Here is a 12578-nt window from a genome sequence, read left to right on the forward strand (position 1 = left end):
TGTGATTTGGCATTGTATAAATAAAATACATTGAAATTGAAGTGAATTGATGTGGTACGTGCATTATCATGCCTGTGGTAAAAAATTAGTGGCACCATGTTAGATGCTGTGAGAACATGGCAGGGATGCAATAAGGACAAACTGGGGACTTTAAAATGCACATTCTTCCATTCTGACCATGTCCCTGCTGTGCACATCAAAATTTTCAGTGCTGTCTTCATGGTCTTCATCTGAGTATGATGGAGCCCTTAGGGAGACTAAGATGAGGCGCATCACTTTAGTGTTAATTTTGTCAGACGAGACAAAATATATTCATCAACAACCATTTTTTTCATGATGAAAACAAGACAATAATATGTCAGTGTTCTAAAATGCTGACTGGCAAAATTAACATGTACTATTGTTGACAAAAAAAGACAAGACTAAAATGTTTTGCATGAAATAAGAACTGAAATAAAATCTCTATTTTAGTCTTTTGAATGCGTGGGATGTCCCGCACATTCAAAACATTCAAAAATTGGCTTTTAAAATAACATTGTCTCCATTTTGTTGTTGTTTCTGTCTCCTGTCTGCAGGATTGGGGCAGTGGGTCATTCTGCTGTGTGTTTTAGCATAGATCTGTAAAGGCCACTAGAGCAGACATCAGCCTACAGAAAGTTAACTTTTTCTTACGAACAAATTCCAAACTGAAGTCCACTGTCATCTCCACAGTCTTGAGTGGGTTCAGCTCCAGGTTGTTCTGACCACCAGAGGACCAAATGTTCCACCTCCTGTCTGTATGCAGCCTTATCACCAATGCCATCCTGGTGGTGTCACCTGCAAACTTCAAGAGTTTAACAGAGGGGTTCCCTGAGGTGCAATCATTTGTGTAGAGCGAGAAGAGCAGTGGGGAGAGCACACACCCCTGAAGGATGCCATTGATGATTGTCCGTGTGCTGTGATGTTCCCCAGCCTCACCTGGTGTGTCCTGTCTGTCAGGAAGTTGAAGATCCACTGACAGTTGGGAGCTGGCACAGAGAGGTTGGAGAGGTTTTGGGGAGAATGTCGGGGATAATGGTGTTGAACGCCGAGCTGAAGTCCACAAACAGGATCCACAAGTGCATCTCTGTCAAGTCCAGGTGCTGCAGGATGTAATCCAGACCCATGTTCTGCATCCTCAACTGACCTGTTTGCCCGGTTAGGCAAACTGTAGGGGTCCAGCAGGGGTCCTGTGAATGCCTTCAGTTGGCCCAACACCAGCCGTTCAAAAGACTTCATGACTACAGATGTCAGGGTGATGGGCCTGTGGTTATTTAGTCCTGTTATGGAGGGTTTCTTTGGGACTGGGATAATAATGGAGCATTTTAAGCAGGAGTGGACCTTGCACAGCTCTAGAGATCTGGGGGCCAGCTGGTCAGCACAGGCTCTCAGACATGAGGGGGAGACACCATCAGGTCCTGGAGCCTTTTTGATCTTTTGCGTGGGATAGTGCTGGCATAGTTCCTCTTCACAGATCATTTGTGCAGGTGGTGCTGTAGAGGGGAGAGAGAAGAAGGTGTCTAGGAGGGCAGGAAGTCTATTGTTGGGGTCGGTGAGGGGGGTGTGAGAGTCTCTTTCAAACCTAGCGTGAAATAGGTTCAACTCTTCAGCCAGTCGAGGGTTCTTCAGAGGTTGGGGAGATGGTCTCCTGTAGTTGATGGCATGCTGAAGACTTCTCCACACTGCTGCAGAGTAAAATACCGTATTTTCCGGACTATAAGCCGCTACTTTTTTCCCACACTTTGACACATGCGGCTTATATTGAGGTGCGGCTTTTCTGTGTTTTTTTCTTCACCCGCCAGGGGGCGCTTTAGCAGAAAGTAAAAAAAAAAAACGAGAGGTGGGAAGTCAAAGTTGGAAATCAAAGAAGAAAGCGCTAATTTTCATTTAGCACATGCAAGCAGCAGGTACGACGAAGGTTTTTTTTCAAACCCACACTCCCTCATCATGGAAACCACACGAAGAAGTTCATATGATGCCGCATTTAAGTTGAAGGCCATCGATCTGGCAGTAAAGGAAGGAAATAGAGCTGCTGCACGTAAGCTTGGCGTGAATGAATCCATGGTTCGGCGCTGGAGACAGCAGCGGGAAGAACTCATTCAATGCCAAAAGACTAGAAAGGCTTTCAGAGGACATAAAAGCAGGTGGCCTGAACTTGAAAATGTTCTTGAGGACTGGGTTAACACTCAGAGAGCAGGTGGCCGAGGTGTATCCACTGTGCAAATCCGGCTGAAAGCCAAATCAATCGCCCGCAAAATGAATATTGACGATTTTAACGGAGGACTGTCCTGGTGTTTCAGATTCATGAGAAGAAAGAGCCTGTCCATCAGGGCGCGGACAACTCTCTGTCAGCAACTCCCCCAGACTACCAGGAAAAAGTTGCAAATTTCCGACAGTTTGTTGAAGCAAAGATCGCGGAGAATGCCATAGGACAAGACAACATTATAAATTTGGATGAAGTGCCATTGACATTTGATCTGCCTCTGACCAGGACTGTAAACAAGACAGGTGCATCATCCATTATGGTGAAAACCACCGGACACGAGAGGACACATTTCACCTGTGTCCTGGGCTGCACCACATCTGGAAAGAAGCTTCCCCTGATGGTAATTTTTAAGCGCAAAACTCTGCTGAAAGACCAACTTCCGAAGGACATTGTGGTTAAAGTCAACCAGAAAGGACGGATGCTAGAAAGTCTAATGAAGAACTGGTTAACGGAGTGCTACGGAAAGCGCCCAGGAGGATTTTTTCACCGGAAAAAAGCGCTGCTTGTTTTGGACAGTATGAGGGCCCACATCACAGATTCAGTGAAAGCAGTCAAGAGAACCAACTCGATTCCTGCTGTGATTCCTGGAGGTACAACAAAGTTTTTGCAACCCCTGGACATCAGTGTGAATGGAGCGTTTAAAGCAGCACTCCGTGGTGAATGGGAGGCTTGGATGACTTGCGGCGATAAATCCTTCACAAAAACTGGCCGCATGCGAAGGGCATCATTTTCTGATGTCTGTCAGTGGATCCTAACAGCGTGGAGCAGCGTGAAGGAATCTACCATCACCAATGGGTTCCGAAAGGCTGTACTGCTGCGTGAAGATGGCACCACAGCTTCAGAGCCAGCTTCACCCCGGGATGACAGTGACACGGAGAGCAACACTGATATCGACACAGAAAAGGTATGTGACGAAGCTCTTCTGAGGCTGTTCAACTCTGACACTGAAGAAGATGTCTTCAGTGGTTTCAGTGTGGAGGAGGATGATGAATAAACCAATCAATCATTTTTCTGTTTTGTTTGATCAGCACTTTTATGCTACAATCACCGTTTGGACAGTAATCAGTTCAGTTATGTTCAGTTAAACTACGTAATCAGTTCAGTTATGTTCAGTTAAACTACATAATCAGTTCAGTAGATATCAGCAGCTTTTAGCCCGGTGCGGCTTATATATGTACATTTCCATTTTTTTTTTAAACTTTGTGGGTGCGGCTTATACTGAGGTGCGCTCTATAGTCCGGAAAATACGGTATATTGAGTTGTCTTTTGACTAAAATTAGACTAAAATTAATATACATTTAGTCAACTAAAACATGACTAAAAAATATGTGAATGACTAGCTATGACTAAAACTAAAAAAGGCCTTTTGACAAAAGACTAAGACTAAATTAAAAAAAAAAAAAACAGGTGACAAAATTAACACTATATGGCTGACATTGTGAAAGAATATCACTTAAGACATGTTGAGCATTTGGCACGTTTCTGTGTGCATTATCCAACAAGCAAGTGCCTCCGTGCTGAGGCCCCAGAGGTAGGAGAAGGCCAGGGGGCACACCTATCACCTGGCTGTGGCAGATACATGGCTGCTTTAGAAATGTGGGGATGGACCAGTTGTCTTTCTGGGTTGCTGTGATCCAGGACGCAAAACTGTTGTGTGGTGTGGTGAATGTGGCAACTGAACCTGACCTGACTAGACTGAGGTGTGGGGAAATAGCCCCCACAACGTTGAAGTAGACAGAGAGTCATACTGGATGCACAGGTAAACTTAGGGAAAATGTAGAAAAAACCTCAGTCGAAGTTCAGGCTTTGAGACCATGGACCTCATCACCACTGGCAGTCCTGTGCAGATGCCAGAAGAACATTAGAGTATGGGCGGAAATTAATTGTGGGCTCCAAGAGCACAAGACAACACTGGTGTCAGAGAGGAAATAAAGTCTCCTGCCTTTGGGCACTGGCTCATGCCAAGCAAACATTAGGCATAACCCACCAAAGGAATATTTTGCAATGTGGCTCACCTAGAGGTTCTTTGATTTGTATTCAAAAAGAAAAATAAAGTCTTTTTGATAGTTTGAGAGTTGGAGCTACCAAGACAAGAATTAGACCTGACAAGAAAAAACAATGAACAAGGCCCTGAAAGGGTTTGAAATGAGTCCTCTTTATGTTAGACGGTGGATTATGAAATGGAAAAACCTAAACTAAATCATGCTATATATTTCAGGGACTCAGCAGTGAAGGAAGCCTGGGGAGAGAACATTACGTTTTCACATTAAATTCAAACCTTAACCTGCTTTCTTTCTTTCTTTCTTTCTTTCTTTCTTTCTTTCTTTCTTTCTTTCTTTCTTTCTTTCTTTCTTTCTTTCTTTCTTTCTTTTTATAACTTTAATGAAAATGTCAACCCACTGCTGAGATAGTACAGCATCCAAATACCTGTTCCTTTACCTTTTGGTCAGTATCAAACTCTACAAAGCCAGACTTCATGTCCCAACTCATTTATAAGAGGATAACTGCCGCTCTCGGGGAGGATAAAAGGTCTCTGTGTGGTCAAATGGACTAAGGGTACGTGTAGCAACAATACTTCACACTGACCACCACAGTAATGGCCTAACAGAGCAGGTATCATTTTCTGCCATCAGGTATACAAGCGGTAGTTAAAAAACCCCCCCAAAAAACATGAGGATGTCAGCATGGCTCACTGCAGGTTTGTTTCCTACATGTGGAGGGATGATGTACTAAAAGTACACTTGCTAAATACTTGAAATGTTGCTGATCACAAGACTGCAACTCTACACAGCTCCAGATGTGAAAGAAAGTTGCATTTGCATGATTAATTGTCTTTGATAATGTTACAAAAACTAAACCACACTCTGTGTAACTGAGGCTCCACTTTGAAAGAGAAAAAAAGGTAATATATTTCTCACCATTTTCTCAGCCTGGGACACAGTTGGTATTGCATTAAATACATTTTAATTAATCGTGGTATTTCAGAAATTCATTGGAGAGTATTTTTTGAACATTGTTCAAATGTCACAATAAAGCCATAAGGAAGCCTTGAGTCCAGTGTGCAAGAATTTTCTCATAATTAAGATTTTCCATTGAATCTTCCATATCATCAAGCTCGCTGAGGTTTTTTTGAACATTTCTTATTTCTTTTGTTTCTGCTTACTTGCTTTCAGTTGTCCCCACTGGATCAGTGTCACTACAGCTGATTTGCATGTGATCTGAATTGGGATTTGGCTCAAGTTTTGCATGTGATCCCCTTTCTGACCCAATTCCAATTGTACTTGGAAAAACTTTTGGAGTATTCTCCAAGGCAAGAACTAATCAGGACCTCCTCCACTTCTAAGATCGGATGGGATCAGGTGTGCACAGAGTGGATGTTCCTGACAATTCAGGAGATCCCCAAGAAGTTGCTGGATATCAGTGATGTGTTTTGGCTCCCTGCGTGTTCAATGATTGCATGTACTGGGTGTTGGGAAGGGTTGTGCAAACCAGTGGCTTAGGTGCCTTTGTTGGCAAGTTAATATTTACTGATGTTGACTTTGCAGATGTTGAATTTGGCAGACAGCCTTTGCTCATTCTTCTGTATCACTGTGCAAAGTTTTGTACTGTTGGAGATACTGTTACAAAGAAAAGCAAGACTCTGTTTTGACTGTTCCCTACAGTTGGTTTTCCTTTATAAAGTTGGCACTTTTTGAGCTATTCAGCTCATTTTAATAACTTAAGCTCTTAAAGGTCCATAGATTAGACTTGTGAAGTTTGGTAAATATCAAAATGATGGCATGGGGCAGGATGGAAAAAAATGCTTTTATTTATGTTGCAAAAATGGGGGGAAAAAAATAGAAATGATTGTTGCTTATACCAGGAGATTTAACACACTTCAAAGTGTGTGGATGTATGAATGTTGACTGTGTGATGTACAGCATTGGAATTTTGGGCAAGAATGCATTTTTCTTAATTGTAACACCATGCAGAGATGGAAAAAAATATTATTTGCTGGTATGTCACTAACATGAGCGAGTCTGTACCGTCCCTCAAAATTTCAGTTTTATAAGATGAATGGTGGGAGCTATGCCTACTTTTCTTTTAATTGACCAAACTGGTCACACCACCTTTGCAAGAGCTTACCCATGATACAAGATTACCCATTGCAAATTTTGTGCAATTCCCCTTGGCAAATTTCAGCTTTATGGTGCCCCTAGTATCTAAAAGCAATGACACTGATCAGCCTGCCTCTCTGCACCATTCCACATCAGATTCCTGAGTTTCATGTTGATAGGAGTTACCATTGTGAAGATATGACCAACTTCCTCTGTTAGGTATTTGTAAGAGGAAGTTCTTCCTTTATTTCTCAAGTTGGTTTTGGACCATTAAGCTCATTTTAATAACTTAAGCTGCTGAGGGTCCATAGAATGTGTCTGCAAAGTTTGACATTGATCAGAGTCACTGTCTCTGAGGTGTCTCAAACAGTAAAGGTACCCTGACACTTGCAAGACTTTGATCCGTGCACTTGCATGCACATTGTCGTGACAATCCCACCTACTGTGTTCCCAGCTGGATGCCGTGCTTTGTTCCATTTGATGTCCATACGCTGCACGCTGCGTATATAAAATAATTATTTTGTTCGGCTTTATCTTTTTCTGTTGGAGTTGGCTCTTGAAAACGCCTCTAATCACTTCCGGAATTACAGAGGAGCGCTCCAGCAGCAGCTTTTCGCTCTCTCTCACGGGCGTGCTTAATGAAATGATAAAGCATTTGGAACCTTCTAAAACGATAATTATTTGTCATATTTATATTGTAATTGCTTGGTAAAACAGTTGCATGTTCTTTCCTTCTTGTGTGCAGCTGTAGAAGTATGTTTATGATAGATTTAACATCTCGTTATAATCGATCAGATGAGCTGCACCGTGATGAGGTGTGCTGATGCAATCACTCGCACTCATGCAGTGTTTTTAAATTGTTTGCATAATGTTCATGTGAAGTTCATGGAATTAATGTGTGATGGAGATTTTGAACATTTCAAAATTTTCTTTGCACACTTGCACAAAGCTGTGCACAGTTCACAACGGTTTACAACGAGTTTGAGACGAGTTTACTCTCATGCACAGCAGAGCGCGTGCAAGTGCACAGATCAAAGTCGTGCAAGTATCGGGCCTTACGTTTTGCATAGTTTGCATTTTTCCTTGAAAACTATTTAGGCTGGCACTGGCGACAGTGCTCCCAGCCCCACTAGGCTTGGACACCTAAAAAAAAAAAAAATCAGTTTCCACATCATCCCATATTTGTCTGATTTGGGGTTGTAAAGTAATACCTTCAAGTTAAATGGGCAAGTGTATCCATGGCTTTAAGCAGAATTATTCAAAGTTTTATATTATTATTTTAAGTTATTAGTTTCTGTTAAGATAATTTTACCATTAAAACTGCATTTAATCTATAAAAATATGGCCTTGAGTGCATTTCAGTTTCAAGGCATTTTGCATGCATGTCTACAGTGTTTTATATTTTCAGCACTGACATGAGCCATGTCAGTGGGGCAAAAACTCGTGTAATTTGAAGTCAGCTGTAGTGCAATACTGGACCATATACACACACTTTATTCATGTAACTGTAATTCTGTTTCAATGCTAACTGCTGTGCTATTAAGATGCCCATGTAGTTCATTCAGAAATGATCATGGAAAGCTTGCTTTCAAGCAAATAATTCATTCTCCCATAACAACTTCATCGGATAATGTCAAGCTGATGTAAACCAGTTTGTGATTTTATTCGTGTAACCTTCAGCTGTAAAAAAAATGCACAATTGGGTTTACACTGACAACAGTTTCAGTAAGTAGCTCATTTCAATAGACAAGATCCTCATCTCAGCTGTGCACCTACTTTCAGGGGAGGAAAAACTGATGTTCTGCCAGTCAGTTGCTCACAGAAACCCATCAGCAACACACCACATCTCCATATTACCCATTTGATTTCTCATCTTACACACAAATCATATATGATCTGGTGCTGGGATGAAGTGTCTTGCTTCCCAGCCCTCAGTGACAAAGATGCATCACTGTGACTTTCTTACAATGTATTTATCCAGTCCCAGATTTTCATTTTAACGTGCTGATATCACTATTGCAGTGTAAATTACATTAAATGTATCATAAAACTTAATGAAGTCTGTGCTGCCTGATATTTGGTGTTGTCTGATTGCTGTTGGGAGGAGACCCCCCCCCCCCCCCTTCCCCGGACATTTGTAGCATTGATGTCATGCACAATGGGATGAGGGTCTCCTCTATAGACCAAGGAAATCAAATTTGCATTGTTAATCACTGATGCGACTGCATGAAAACATGAAAGAAATACTGCTGAAAATGAGAAGAAAGCAAAGGAAAATAGAATGGATTCACATTTGTATTCTTGCCTCCAAATGCTAACAGTAAATATTTAAATATATTCAAATCATTTCTTAGAGTTCTCTTTTTAATCCCATTATAAACCAATGTTCCCAAATTATCTTACATTTTTATCAGCTTCATTATTTTAAAAATTTCATGAATAGCTCCATGGACCACTTTTCAAGTATTTCTAGCCTATTAAACAAGTTCTAAAATCAGTTTTCATTTTACAGTTGGCATAGAAGACCATGCCGGCTTTCCACAATGTTGAGCAATTACTTAATTACTCAATTACTTTCCGCCACAGGTGAAATTGCGTGACTCACTGTAAATGTGATTCACAACTGTGAGAAGTTCACACTCATACAGGCAACACATTTTTTGCAGTTTGACTTTTTAAAACCTGTCATTTTGTCATCAGAGTGATTTATTTATTTATTTTTTTTAAATTTGAAATTACTTATAGTCAAGGTTGGGTAGGATTACTTTGAAATGTAATCCAAAAGTAATCAGATTACAAGTAATCCAAATGTATGTATGTACATACATACATTCTTTCAAAGTAATCCTACCCAACCTTGCTTATAGTTTGGTCCTGTCCCCAAACTAGGCTAAAACCACCCATACCATTCATACCACCCAGTACCCAGTTATTCAAAATAATGCTGTTACAGTGTATTCTTATGGTCATGTGCTCTTGAGAGTACATGCAACAACAGTAATGCATTACAGTATATTTTGGTGTAATTATGCAGTATAATGTAGATAATTAAACAAATTGTACTTTTACTATTGGACAGCAGAGATTTAATTGTTTTAGAAGCTTCACCATTTTTATGCCCCAACTACCCACCCACCCAAAGTGAAATAGCTGTGTAAAACTGTGGGAGAGAGAACAAAAGGAAAATTTTGTTCCCTTATTTCTTATCCCAAACAAACTTGCATGTTTTTTTTTTCTCTCTCTGTGCAATCTTCTACACTGTTTCCACTGTGCTGCTCATCTTAAACCCATAAGGAGTGTAATTTCACACATCCTCAGCATTGCCACTCCTCTCAGCCACACCTGCAATACTTACAGACTGGTGGTGCTGATTAAAAAAACAACTGACATCAGCAGTGGAAAAATGAACAAACGCCTTGTGTCACACTTCCGACCCCAGGGTGACGGAGTGTAAATGAAGAAGTGATCAGCTGCCTCACTATCCAATCATCTGTGTAATGTAACTTCCTTCACCTGTCTCAGCAGCAAAGATTCCTGCAAAATGTCAGGCAATACGTGTTCTTACCAGCTACTCTTTCTTTGACACTCCGTCGTTTTCTCATGCTCTCCCTCGCTCTTCTTTCTCTGTTCCTCCATTACCCATTCTATGCTTTGCTTCCCTATGTGACAGATTGCACGGTGAAGTCCCGCTGGTGTTTTTGACACTTAATAAAACATGTCAGTAAAACCAATTAAAGTGAGAACGGTGAAGGAGCAGTAGAGATTCCTTATAGTAAAAAAAAAAAAAAAAAAATAGGCTTTATTTATTTATTTAGTTATTGTCAATGTTGTAGCACTCAAATTTTAAGGCACTGCTGAGGCTGGGCATGCATGTCTACGCCATTATCCTCCATAGGCTGGACCTGGTGCTATAATTACACATAAATATTCTCAGTCACACAAGTGTTGAAATCATTATCATTATAGAATGAATCATCCATCCAGACATCATACTATAATTTCAGGAATATTTAAATGTGTGTTTGTTCCCGAATTCATCAAAGGTTCTTTACTTGATTTCCACCTGTCTTGATATGGGATGATAGTCAATGCCATAACTGCCCTCAGAGGGCTTGTTTTGGCAAAAGATAAGACTATTTTGAACAAAGTGGCAACATTTTGAAATGACTCCTACTCCTACCAAACGTCTCTCTCTCTCTCTCTCTCTCTCTCACACACACACACACACACACACACACACACACACACACACACACACACACACACACACACACACACACACACACACACACACACACACACACACACACACACACACACACACACACACACACACACACACAGATAGATAACCTATTCCATGAGGCAAATAACCTAGAGGACACAGCCTCATTCCAGCAAGATTTGGACAAACTAGTTGAATGGTCTGAGTAAATGGACTGCATTTATATAGCGCTTTTCCATCTGCATCGCGTGTCTGGTTTATACATTGTCACCCAGAGTCATTTTGCGGTAAGAGCTTTGTTGATCTTCTGATGGCGTTTCAAATCGTTGTGTGTCTCAGGCTTACTCGGATGGATATAGACAGTGGTGGGCATAGCTAAGCAAAAAGTTAGCTTTAATAACTGCTAATCAGCTAACTGAAAAGTTAACTTTTATAACGCTAAATTGATAAACCACTAAAAAAATAGAAGCTACAGCTAACTGCTAACTTTTAGTATTGTCTCCGGTACACTCTCAGCTACTGAGCAGCCGGTCTTGAGTTTAAGCACTGTGAATGCTTCTGATAAGAATCAATGACAATCACAAACCCAACACAACCAACAAGTCAGCACTTCAGTCTTTGTGCACCCTGCCCACTGCTGTTAAAAAGACTGATTTCCCTTCACAGCATACAACGGCCCAGCCGTGAGGCCGAGGTCCTCAAAAGGAAAGCAGGTTTGACTTATGGTTTTGATTTATAAACCAAATTCATCCAGATAGTTTAACTACATTAATGTCAAGTCTGTCATTTGTACAAAGTGAAAATATATCACATATCTTTTAATTTTGAAATAATGCACTAATTCTGAAGTTTTGAGCATTAACACACACAGATGCCAAAGTGCATTATGGGTAAACTGAGCCTCCGATCACTGATTGGTTGATTCATTGATCATTATATGTAAAAACCAACACACAAGTTAACGTGTGTGTGTTGGTTTTTACAAATAAATGTGTCTTTGTAAAATATGTCATTTTTTCATGCGCACACATGCAAGACACATGCACACACGTGCGAGACATTCGCACATGTGTGAGACACATGCACCACATGTGTGGCTTTTTGTAACTCCACAGTCATGGGGCATTTAGACAAATTTCACATCCAGCTCAACAGTGATTGTCTGACTGGCATGAACACTGTCATGTCCTGACCAGTAGATGGCAGTGTTCATGGCAGTATGAATACCAAGTGCCACACATTCGCTAAAAGTGCTGAATCTACTTAACAAACAGAATTTTCAGTTTTCAAATAGCCTTTTTTTACAAATTTTAAAAAAATGACATATTTACAAATACAGATTTATTTGTAAAACCCACCACACATTTCAGTAAGTTGTGCGTGCTATACCGACCAACCAAAAACTCATGTCAGGAAACTGATTTACCCATAATGCACTGCGGCATGTCTGTCTAAACACTAAAACCTTCAGAATTAGTGAAAATTGAGAAATTGTCTTTATTTTCGCCTCCTGCTTCCTTTTGCTCTTCTTTTTCTTTTCTCTCTGGTCACCATTTCTCTTTTGCTGAGAGAAGGCTGACCTGACAAAGAAGTGCTGGCTCATTGTTGTGCCAGTAGCTGCTAGTGTATTGAAGTCAAAACTGAAAGATATCAGTTTAGCGTTTATCTGTAACTTCTGATCATTTTTTTAGGGATTTATTAGTTTTGCTTCATAAAAGTTGTCAGGGCCTGATGGTTTGTCTGGTCAGTTGTGGGGTTTAGGGTTTGTTTTTATTCTCATCTTGCTTTTGTATTATTTTTCTGTGCTTGTGGGATTTTGTTGCTGGGGTCTGTCTGTGGTTCTGTCTCTCTTTCTCTCTCTCTCTCTCTGGCCACGCCCCCTTGTGGTTCATACTATGCACATCTGTCTGTAATCTGCTGATTGCCACCTGGGGCTTTATTAGCTCACCGGTTGTGTTGGTTGTTTGCCAGT

The sequence above is a fragment of the Thalassophryne amazonica genome, chromosome 5 (assembly GCF_902500255.1).
Source record: "Thalassophryne amazonica chromosome 5, fThaAma1.1, whole genome shotgun sequence".
Taxonomy (NCBI): Eukaryota; Metazoa; Chordata; class Actinopteri; order Batrachoidiformes; family Batrachoididae; genus Thalassophryne; species Thalassophryne amazonica.